Raw genomic sequence first — 12,131 nt, 5'->3', positions numbered from 1 at the left:
TTACGCACTATGCTCACGGGTCTGTCAAATGTTCGGGAAATTCTCCGTGCACTACGCGTTTGCACACTACCACCCGTCTCCTCCTGCATTCTGTGGCGACTGCTTCCACTGACGTCGAATCAATTCGTTTCCTACCTCCACCAGGTTGCACGCCAAAAGAACCCGTCTTTTCGAATTTCCGAATCATTCTCTCTAGACCCGCTGCAGTCATCGGACCAACGCCTTTTTTCAAACCCTTCCGTGTCCGGAACTTCTGCAGAGTGACGTATGCACAGTCATCATTCTTGTAATACAGCTTTACAAGCAGAGCGCGATCCCGCATTGAGACAGTCATGGCGAACGTCGCAGACGCGTAAGGAGGAATATCCGTGTACCCGGCGTGTTTATACCAACTTCAATGGGTCGTGCGCATGACAGGTGTTTTCATTTACGTATTCTGTCGCATACAGCGCCATCCATTAATCAATTTTCACACCATTTTTTTCTTCTGCCATTCGTTTTCCCCTTTCTCTTATAATATTCCGTTGACGCCATTCTGATGTGTTACTTCTACATCGTTTTGAAAGTTTAACTTTAATTATAATCACCCTGTGTTCTGCATATGACAAGAATTACATTATGTAAACTGTTAGAAGTATCTCACTTGGAGTTCATTCTAACTTCCGATTTCCTGTAAAATACCGCCAAATTTGGAGACTTTGTCTTCTTTTAAACTTGACATGCTTTTTTCATTGCTTAAAGTATGTTATGGAACACCTCCAGGCAAAAAAGCAGTCGTTATAAACACCAAATATTTACGTGTCTAATTTGTTGTTGTCATGGTCTTCAGTCTGATTTGATGCAGCTTCCATGCTAGTCTATCCTTCACCTCCTCTTCATAAATTCTTTACCTGCATCTCGTGGTCGTGCGGTAGCGTTCTCGCTTCCCACGCCCGGGTTCCCAGGTTCGATTCCCGGCGGGGTCAGGGATTTTCTCTGCCTCGTGATGGCTGGGTGTTGTGTGCTGTCCTTAGGTTAGTTAGGTTTAAGTAGTTCTAAATTCTAGGGGACTGATGACCATAGATGTTAAGTCCCACAGTGCTCAGAGCCATTTGAACCATTTGATATAAAATAAATTCGAGTTTATGCGACTTAAGTTCCTTTTTAATTTTCGCTGTATGAGTGGGCACGAGTTTCAGGTGCAATGGTTCCTTAGCTAATCTCATTTCATAATTCAGTCTTAACAGTTATGATTCCGGTATGGCCTGTTAAGTTCTGGTGAGCTGCTTTCTGGACAAAATTTGGTTCACTCGCCTGTGGTGTTCAAGACATGCTGGTAAAAACCAATCAAAAGCCAACGTCTCACAAAATATTTTTCATTCAAGATAACCGTTTTCTAAAGTCTTAGTTGTCATCCTCATATCTTAAACATTTTTTCTAGTAACATGTATTCATTTTATTTTTGTATGTGCATCATTTTGACTGGAGATCTTGGGTACCACGGCCGTTCACTAATATGAACGGTTACAGCTGTCCTTATGATCTTATTTATTGTGTATCTACCAGTTTCAGCTCTTCAATGCGCCATCTTCATGCCTTAGCTGATGGTGAAGTGGTTACCACGCTCCATATACACGCTGCGCCAGTGGACAACAAAAAAATGGTTCAAATGGCTCTTCGCACTACGGGACTTGACTTCTGAGGTCATCAGTCCCCTAGAACTTAGAACTACTTAAACCTAACTAACCTAAGGACATCACACACATCCATGCCCGAGGCAGGATTCGAACCTGCGACCGCAGCGATCACGCGGTTCCTGACTGTAGCGCCTAGAACCGCTCAGCCACTCCGGCCGGCCAGTGGACAACATAACAGATTTACGCAGACTGCCTGTAACTGTGATGCCACAACTGTGATGCCAGCACTCCAGCCATCAACTGCCATCAACCATCACAGTTACAGTTACGCAGACTACTGCGTAAACCTGATATGTTGGCCACTGGTTCAGCGTATATATGGAGCGTGGTAACCCCTTCAGCATCAGCTAAGGCATGAAGATGGCGCATTGAAGAGCTGAAACTGGTAGATACACAATAAATAAGATCACAGGGACAGCTGTAAGCGTTTCATTTTCTTACAATCGAGAACGGCCGTGGTACCCAAGACCTCCAGTCAAAAGGATGGATATACAAAAATAAAATGAATATGTTTTACTACAAAAAATACTTTGTGCGATTTTAGCTTTTGAATGGTTTTGAACAATTAAAACAGATCGCCCTTCAATGCTCTCATAATGAGAAAATTCGAACGAACTGGTAAGTGAGTCCCTATCTACCAGCTAGCTAGCAGGGCAGTGTCGCCTGGGCAACGTGAAGGCGGTTTCAGAAACTGCGTGGGTGGCTGAGTGGAGACGGTAGACACTAGCAGATGTCCAGTGGTCTGTATTCAGGCGAAGCGGCCGTGCCGCATTCGCCTTAGACCGAACACACCGACAATGCACACGGCTGCACTAGGACAATAGCTTTCAGTAGTCGGGGATGAACGAGTGGGCACCAAATAATGCTGTTCTTGAGTCAAGCCCGAGACATTGGAATGCAGGCAGCAGAGCTTTCACTCAAGATAGCGTCTTAGTTGGACTCATCAGATCAGATTACGCATCTGGTATTTGGCTCAGTTGTTGTGGGAGAGGGAACCTGGCGCCGGCGTGTCGAGATGGATGGGTGGTTTTTGGGCGCGCTTTCTGCCTTAAGTGAGGGTGAATCCGACTGACTCCTTTCTGTTCGATACGTAGGTGGGATTTTGAACTTTATTCTAAATTATTTTCACTAGGAGGTGCGTCTCGCATCTGTCCGGCAATTGGTCAGGTGTAGGGGGAGGGGGGGCGGGGGTTGAAGCGAGGATGCACTGCTCTGAGGACAGGTACACAGTCTCAAGTCAGTGATCAGTGTTAGGACTTCCAAAAGGATTGACTTCGTATCTGAACCTCGTCATCTGTTTAGTGTGCCAACGACTTACCGCAGTGGTACTACCGGTTACCGTTGGATCACGGAAGTTAAGCGCTGCCGGGCAGAGCTAGCAATTGGATGCCGAGCGGTGTTGGCAAGCGGGGTGCACTCAGCCCTTGTGCGGCGAACTGAGGAGCTACTTGATTGAGGAGTAGCGGTTCCGGTCTCTTAAAGTGACATACGGCCGGGAGAGCGGTGTGCTGACTACATGCGCCTATATATCCGCATCCAGTGATGCCTGTGGTCTGAGGGTGACACGGTGGCCGGTCGGTACCGTTGGGTTCAAATGGATCAAATGGCTCTGAGCACTATGCGACTTAACTTCTGAGGTCATCAGTCGCCTAGAACTCAGAACTAATTAAACCTAACTAACCTAAGGACATCACACACATCCATGCCCGAGGCAGGATTCGAACCTGCGACCGCAGCGGTTGCCGTGCCTGTGTCCCGCCTGTTTGCGTACTGCGCGCGAGTGTTTACTGTTTTCTTTCCACTGCGGCGAGTGTTGCGCGTCCGTGTCTCGGTAGTCCACAATTAAGATCACATTTCAAGCGGACTACGTAAGACCTCGAGCACTTGACATTGAACGTTTCATATTGCATCTCAAGACATCATTGGGATCCACTTTTCTAAAACACAAAGTGTCGTATACATAAAACTGATCAATGAAGAGGTATGCACTGATGTTGTGTGCCGACACACTCATGGACTTAAATTTAAGCATCCTGATGGCCACATAGGAACTGTAACGATTGACCACGCTGGATTAGGCCTTCGCACTCTGAGGGTCTTCGAGCTGCCATTCGAAGTCCCGCCAGATGACAGCTTTCAAACCGGACGACAACGTGCTAAGCCACCTGGCTGAAAAATGGCAAACGTCTTAAACGGAGTGCGACTAATTACGATTGCACTGACGAAGTATGTGCCATCCTATTTAGTAATTGGCGGCTGCAGAGCCATTGTCATGTACGACGGACAACCGCGCCGGCTGTGGCTAGGAAGGACATGTCCGATCGGCCTGTATTCAACGTCGACTAACACGGACACCGGTTGGTGAAATTCCATCCACGGCGACACCTACTTCACTCCCCATTACGTATGCAGCGGCTGCAACCGCAACAGCTGTTCCTGTCCAGGATCGAAACACCATATTGCAGTCAATGATCGATGACGGTGTGGCAGACAACCTATCCCCCTCCACTACGTCATCGGCAGACTTGCCTCAAGACGGTGATCAATTCAGCCACCGAGATGAACCTAAAGAGAAGACGGAAGTAGAAACAGAAATTGTCCCGACTTCTGCCTTCCTACCAATGGAGACTGCATCAGACGATAGCCGCACGCACTCTGACACGGAAAAACGTGTCCGAAAACAACGGTCCCCTCGAAACCGCAAGAAACGGCGCCATACGCCACCAGATGATTGCCTGCTTCGGATGTGTGACCCGGACGAACATCCGGCGTCGGACGACACTCAGGACTCTACCACCACAACTCACCCTTCCCGTCACGATGCTACGGTGAATACAGTTTCTGAGCCTCGGACTGACAACACCACTTCTGCTACTGAACATGCGCGCGAGCGCTCTACTCACTGCACTAATCAACAGTTACCAATTTCTGCATCTGATTCTTGGGCGGATGATGTCGAGGATGAGCCACAGCACCAGGAGGATACCGAGGGCAGAGACGCTCCATCGGCTGTACCCACCTCCGACCAACCACAGTGACTACGGCTGTATGGTCAGCCTCTGTGGGGCTGCCCCTGCCCCCCACACCTGGCCTCCTAAGCAACCCAGTTGCCGACCTGGCTGACCAAACATGCCGACCTGGCTGACCAAACATACCGTCTAGCAACAATTAACATCAACAACATACGTTCCCGACATAACCTAGCGATGCTACAGGATCTGCTCAAAGCAGCAGACATCGACATTGTGCTACTTCAAGAGGTGTATGTCGCAGACTTCAAGGAACCCTATGGCTACAAGACCTGGGTCTCACATGCGTCGGCCAATGGCAGTGGTGTGGCGATCCTCCTCCACGAAGGTATACCCGCAGAAGACGTCGAGTATCTCCCTGACGCCAGAGGCATGGCTCTTACTATCCAAGGAGTCAAACTTACTGACATCTATGCGCCGTCAGGATCTGGTCGGCGTCGAGAACGATCCACCTTTTTCACTCATACAATCACGCTCCTCTTTATGGGCGTCAGGACGCCTTGATATTCGGAGGAGACTTCAACTGTAGCCAAGCACCAAAGGATCAGTTACCACATCATTCTCCCTGCGCAGAACTTGCGACAATTATAAATAATCTTCATTTTGTGGACTCGTGGGAACATGTTTGCTGCGATCGGCCCGGATTTACTCACTACACCAGCCATTCCTCCAGCCGCATCGACCGGATTATTTACAAGCGCTCCATAGCTGTGGGGATGAGAGCTGCCGAAGTTTGGCCCACAGCGTTTTCTGACCACGAGGTCTACATCTGCGCCATTACCCTCGGCCGCCAGAAGGTATGGCACAGCCGCGGTCCTTGGAAGTTGGACGTCGCCCACCTAGCCTCTCAGGAAGGCCGCCGCCTTATAGAGAACATGTGGGATTCTTCTAGTCGCCGGCGTGGCACCTACCGATCACACTGTCGTGGTGGTTACTCTGCGCGCAAACCAGCCCTCCGGAAGCCCTTGATAGGCTACGGACGACATGTTGCAGCATGGGAGAGACATACCATGGACTTTTACTACAGCATCTTAAGAGAATGTACAACATTGCCTTACTCACTTGCAAGGCGGGTGGCGGTGCACCGTGCCAAGGCACAGATCATCAGATTAACACATTGCCACCTTGAGGGTGCGATCGTCAGAGCGCGCACTCAAGACAGAGTGGCCCAGGAGGAACCGTCCGTGTACCACGTCATTGCACAACGACAGCGTCGACGCAGGACACTGATCCAAGCTATCACGACGGAAGACGGACGGCGCCTTGATACCCAGCGCGATATAGGAAACGCCCTTCATGCTCACTACACTAGGCTGTACTCGGAACACCGACATCCCCCAGAGGTGATCGCCGAAGTCTCTCAACTCACTTATGGCACGATCTCTCCGACAGCGGTGGCGGATTTGACTGCAGATGTAACGGAAGAGGAAATGATTGAAGCAATACAGGCTGGGGCTGCTCATAAGTCACCCGGACCTGATGGCCTTCCTCTGGAATTTTACGGGACATATCAGCGATAGCTGGCACCAACATGGACTGATATTTGGCGCGATCTTATGTCTCCCACGACGCAGATCCCTGGGGCGTTCCTAGAAGGACTGATTGTGCCCATACACAAACCGCGAGGCGCATCCAGGATCAGTGATTATTGCCCCTTGACCTTTCTCAACAGTGTCTTGAAGATTTTCACCCGGCTCCTAGCGGCACGCCTAAAGCGATCGGTGCAATGTGTTGTGTCGCAGGACCGGGCATCGTTAGGTGGTGACCATAATATTTGCACTGCACTGTCCCGATATCGAGATATGATCGCGCTAGCCAAAGCTGCCCAACTGCCAGGAGTTTTGGCCTCACTCGACTTTAGCCAGGCCTTTGACAGAGTCGACCACACATTTTTGATGGAGGTACTGCGTCACATGGGGTATCCGGACATCATAGTTAAGGTACTGATGCGTCTCCTACGCGGAGCGACGTCCAAGTTGTTATATAATGGCCGTCTCACGCCGCCAATACAGATCCAGCGATCGGTGCGACAAGGCTGCCCTCTTTCGGCGATATTGTACGCCCTCGTCTTGGAACCACTCCTCTGCGGCCTCCGATAACACCTGACTGGGATGTCCATTGGTGGACACACTTTTTGCTGCACTGCCTATACGGATGATCTGGCACTCCTTCTTCGCAGGAAAGACGATATTCGTGCAGCACTGGCGTGGGTGGCGACCTACGGCGCGGCATCGGGGAGCAAACTCAGTCTCCACAAATCGCACGCTCTTTTAGGCAGAGGTCTACCCGACGAGAGCGTCGCACCGCTACGAATCAGTGACACAATCCGCTGTCTTGGCATTGAATTCACATCTGACATGAAGCGTTCAACAGCTCGTAACTACAGGCGTCTATTGAATCAGATGAGAGCAGGAATAAGTGACCACCGTCTTAGACATCTAGACCTCCTGCAACGGACGCGATATGCTATCGTCTATTTGGCGTCACGTATCCCCCATTTTGCACAGATACTTCCGATACCACCTACTCTGGCTCACCGCATGTAGGCGGTTTTGGGATCCTTTGTTAATACGGGCATGTTATTTAAGATTAATTACGAGTCCCTAACCCTCCCAAGGAGCAGAGGAGGTTTAGGCCTTTGTCATGTTCAGAACAGAGCGAAGACCCTGTTCGTCAGCTGTCACCTGCAACTGTGGCGACGAAACCCGACGTGCTTCGCAAGTCTGTTACTGGAGGCCATACGACCGACCTCTCTCGCACCGGACATCCCAGCACCTTTCTCCTACATTAGCCAATTTTTCCTTGAATTAAGCTACATCCGTACCACACTACTACCCACACTCTTGATGATGACGAGGGCGATGTATGCTGCCATGCAAATGAACAGGACTCCGATTGTGAATGAAAGCAAACACCGCACTAAAAAGTAGCGTGCTGTGTGGTAGGCAGTGAATGTCACCACCCTTGATACTGACGTGCAATCTGCATGGTACGTAACTGTTAATGGGAAACAGTCGTGCCAGTCCCGCCTAGATCACATCCACCTCGCCGGTTCACCCTTGTGTGCCACGTGCCAAGTGACTGACACGGATGAACATCGTTTCGAATGCTGGTCGGCAAAGGACGTTTGGTATTTGGTGCGTCAGATATTGGCTTTTCTCACGCGCATGACTCCCGATAGGATAACTACCCGATCACTTCTTTTCCCCGATGAGATTTATTTCCCAAGAGCAGAAACGAACTCTGTGACGTGGATTAGCGGCCATGCTGTTCACTACGTATTCGGTAACGGCGAAAAGAGAGAACCCGGTTTTTGGTATTACCTCAACGAACGACATTGTGCGATCGTCAAGAACCCTTAATAGAGGCAATATTTTTCTAATTTTCTATGGAGCGCATTCCATAATCCGCCTCACAGCTGGATTATCGATGACATGAGAAGATAACCATAGCACCTCTTTCCAGTTCCCTTTTTTTTATGAGGTTGAACAAACAACGGAAACAATACAGCATCGAGACGACAGTCATCGAAAAATTCGCAGCGGGCTATAGTATGGAGCATCCTTTATCGTAACGGGACGACTTCCTATTATTCTGTTTATGTAGCCGAAGAGGAACGGCTTTATTCATTTGTATAAAAATAACATAAAATTAAAATAAAAATCCAGAAAAACAAACCTTCCAAAATCCTTTTTCCTTTTTTCATTTTTGTTAAAAGAACCACTGATTACAATGTATTTTAACTGTTCACGCGTGATATCATTATATAGGGGACATTTTCCTGACATATAAAAAGACTTTCCGGAGTTTGCAGCAGTGTTCTTTTGTCAGTCTGCTTTCTCTTCGTTGGTTGAAAGTAGCAAACCTATACCTATGTACAGATAGGTGTGGTGTTCTGTCCGATACGTGCGACAGAACAGACGCCACTCGTGATGAAGCAGCTAGCATTTGTAGTTTCACAGAATAAACATAAACAACTGGATCAGTAGAACAAAGAAACAATTTCATCACACGTGCGGAAGTATTAATATTCCCATACAACACTTTCACGCAGAATAAACCAAAAAAATAAAAAAGTTATCACAACAGGGCTATGAACCTAGCGCTCTATCAACTTCCTCACGGAAGCTGTACGTATTCTATAACTTCTAGTGATACTTTTAATTAACGTTTATGCCCTTTCTCCTGGACGACAGCACACAGTACGAACTAAATCAGAGTTCTGGTTGTTACTCTATCGACGTACAACGTTTGGTACTAGCTGAGCATCTGATATCTGAAGCTTTGGGTGTTACAAAGTTTTCGTAAGATGTAGGCAGCCATGGCCGTCTTTACCAGGGGGTGCAAGGGGTGCGTGGCCCCCCGGCGCAGGTACCCAGGGGGCGCCAATATTGTTTACAAATACGTTTCATAGAGCTTTCGACACAGTTGCGACTTGCGACGGGCAATTGCAAGTGGCACAAAAGAAGAATACGGTTCGCATAAGTGGGTGGCGGAGTGAAAGAAATAACTTGACTGCCGTTGCGGAGAAGGGAGACGTGTGACAGGATATTTTAACGTAATACACACTCGGCGTTGCCAACACAAACAGCAAAGCTTAGATTTACCACGCAGTAATGATATTAAATCTTCTAGTGCGTTACCGTTGGGAACATTCGAAAAAACAAGTAGCTCTGCCTGCTGGTCACAGACGTAAACATTGGGTATGAAGTGTACCGAACATACGCTTGATGTAACACTGAAACGGACTTTGGAACTTCGTGATCCAGACTTTCTGCAGTTGAATGACATTCTGGAACGAATGAGAGATTACATCCTTACTTTTTGCCTTTCTATTGTGCTACAGGTTTCCCGTTACAACTGCCAGACATTTGAAAAGGGTACTTTACACCGCAAAAACACCAGAAAGTAAACCAAAAAATGATAACAACACTACCCTGTTACGCGCCTCAATCCACGGTGGAGCAGCGCGCTCCTAGAAGTCCACGAGGCTTCGGTGCTCCTATGGTGACGTCATGCGTTCAGCAACGAACAGTTTTGCGATCTGCGCACGCCGTTTCAGCTCCCTCTGGAACAGACAACAAAAGCAGACCGCATTGTCAGAGAGTCTGCAGCTACTTTGTCTCTCACCTACTGAACCTCACAGACTGTATCGTTTCATTACATCTACTTACTTCATACTGAAAGAAAGTTATTGAGTTCGTGTAGTGAAATGCTAAATTTGTGCGCAGAGTGTGTGTAAAATTATTGTTTCGTAGAAATTACATTTACGTTGTTGATCCGTGCACGGCTCGTGTTCATGCCATTTGTTGTTTGACATCTACTATTACGGTGCCGCCGCCCCGTTTTCTTATTCCATTTACTGGCGTCACTAACTTCCTGTCTCACTTGTACATGAGCGGCAGCAGCAGCGGGTATCAATAAGTGACTCTCGTACCATCTCTGGAGCGACCGATAGTATTTCCGGGTCGTCATGTGTCTGCCATTGAGTTAAAGACGGACCAGTACTGAAGTCGGGACGCAGCAACAGTGAAGTCGGGGAAGGAGCGCCGGTGAGGCGCGGACAGCCGGTGCTCGCCGACTGCTGGCGACACACATGAACTGTCCGACGGAGGGAGATTGGAGCGGGACGACCGTTGGTTGGTCGTTCGGTTGGTCGTCTCATCGGCAGACATATGTTCGGTCCTTCACCGTTTCCGGGCCTGGGCAGTTGGTCGGTTGGCGTGGAGCAGCGTGGAGATATCTGCGGCGCGTCCCTTGGCCGAGGCCGCTGGCGGCATCCACGCGCAGTCGGAGTGTGAGGTGCTGTTCCCATTGCTACGAGTTCCGTGGCTCACCGAACCTTTTGACTTAATCTACCAGCAAGTCACGACTTCACATTGTGTCGTCTGGATTTTGTTGTCGGCTGCTGGGACATTCCCGCGAGCAACAATGTATGTTTTCAAGTTGGCAAATTTTAGCCACCCTCCGGTGGAGTTTAACTGTACTTAGTTATTTTGAAGCGGAATCTTCTGCCTTGTGACCGTTAACGTTCCGGTTACCTGCCTTGGCAGTTACGTAAATTCAGGCAGTGTATTTTCCTCTTCGTGTTTTCACTGTGCAGCACGGTGTGTAGTTTGACAGCTCAATGTATAATTGGTTGTGGGCGCCAATACCTTCTACGTTGTTCCATTGAACTCACTGTTGTGTGCTGGTCGGATCGAGCAGAAGTTATCTTGTTGGTGGGTCCGTTGACTGTCTGTCGGTTGGGTTGTCGTCGGATCGAGAATGGTTGGGCCGACTGCCTGTCTCACCTAAGCAAGCGTTAGTGTTTGAATTACAGGCTGATCTTCGGAAACTTCTGACCACCTTTGGGTGTACTGTGGTGTCACCGCCAGACACCACACATGCTAGGTGGTAGCTTAAATCGGCCGCGATCCATTAGTACATGTCGGACCCGCGTGTCGCCACTGTCAGTGATCAGACCGAGCGCCACCACACGGCAGGTCTCGAGAGACTGACTAGCACTCGCCCCAGTTGTACGACGACTTTGCTAGCGACTACACTGACGAAGCTCTTCTCTCATTTGCCGAGATACAGTTAGAATAGCCTTCAGCTAAGTCCATGGCTACGACCTAGCAAGGCGCCATTAGCCTTAGATAGCTTGTATCTAAAGAGTCTCACTTGTATCGCCACAATCTCCAGATGTCTCATCAAGAACGATGTATACAAAGGATGGATTAAAGTTAAGTAATTCCGCAGCTACGTACTTTTCTTTATAGCATTCATTACGTATCCTGTTTCAGACCTCACTCCATCCTTCGTGAGTTAGCGCGTGCATCTTGGCCGCCTCTTTCAATTAGTGTGCGTAGTGTTGGCAAGTCTGCCGACACTACATGTACTGCTTTTTATTATTTGTTCTTGTTATTTGTATTTGTATGGCTTCTAGCCTATTTTTGAATTAAGGTTCTTTTGCCATTAAGGCGTAAGGTTGTTTGGGCCTTCAGCCGAATTTAGAGAACTGTTTTAAGGTAAGGCCTTTGACCTTTTTTTTTTTAAAAAATTAATCTATTGTAGTCTTAAGTGATGTGCCTTCAGTTGATGTTAAATTAAAGTTGTTTTGCTCTTAAGGTGTGAGATTGTATGGGCTTTCAGCCTAATTAAAGAACTATTTTAAGATAAGGCCTTTGCCTTTTAAATTTCTGATTTTGGTTAGAGTCTTGTTATTGGCTTCCAGCCGATTTTAAATTAGAGTGGTCTTGCCCTTAAGGCATGAGATTGTATGGCGCATTTAGCCGGTTTTTCTTGGCTCTTGTAATCTTTGGTCAAATAAATAAAGTTGTATGTTCGAGTGTTACTGACAGCCGCTTATTTTCGCCCCTTTCCACAATTTAAACTACCTGTCCAGTGAGGTGCAGAAATAAAATAGATTGTTTTATTATATTGC

The sequence above is a fragment of the Schistocerca nitens genome, chromosome 7 (genome assembly GCF_023898315.1).
Source record: "Schistocerca nitens isolate TAMUIC-IGC-003100 chromosome 7, iqSchNite1.1, whole genome shotgun sequence".
NCBI lineage: Eukaryota > Metazoa > Arthropoda > Insecta > Orthoptera > Acrididae > Schistocerca > Schistocerca nitens.
Note: the sequence above shows the minus strand (reverse complement) of the source record.